Source organism: Myotis davidii, unplaced genomic scaffold, assembly GCF_000327345.1.
Source record: "Myotis davidii unplaced genomic scaffold, ASM32734v1 scaffold496, whole genome shotgun sequence".
Lineage (NCBI taxonomy): Eukaryota > Metazoa > Chordata > Mammalia > Chiroptera > Vespertilionidae > Myotis > Myotis davidii.
The window spans coordinates 7621077-7621439 of record NW_006289398.1 but is presented as its reverse complement, the minus strand read 5'-3'; positions in this window follow the sequence as shown (position 1 = coordinate 7621439).

Here is a 363-nt window from a genome sequence, read left to right as displayed (position 1 = left end):
CTCAGGGGGCACATTTCATAGATGAGCCTCCGGCAGGGCCAGGCCTGGGGGTCGGAGGGACTAACTTGGGGTCCAGAAACAAGGGGGGGCAAGCAATGGAGTGAGCAGGAGACACACCCCAAGTGATGTCCCAGCGTCAGAGTCGGTGAAAGGCCCGCGGTGAGCGCACATGAGACGCGGACGAGAGGGGCTGGGGGCCTCCCCGCTCGCCCCATTTCCGCGCCCAGATTCGGGCTCTGGTTCTGAGAGAACTTGCCAGTTCAAACGAATGAACAGACGGAACAGAGATGGGCTCTCGGCTACAGAGCAGACGGGTGGGGGCGGGCAGGGTGGTGGGCGAGTGGAGGGGGGAGGGGCGAGGAG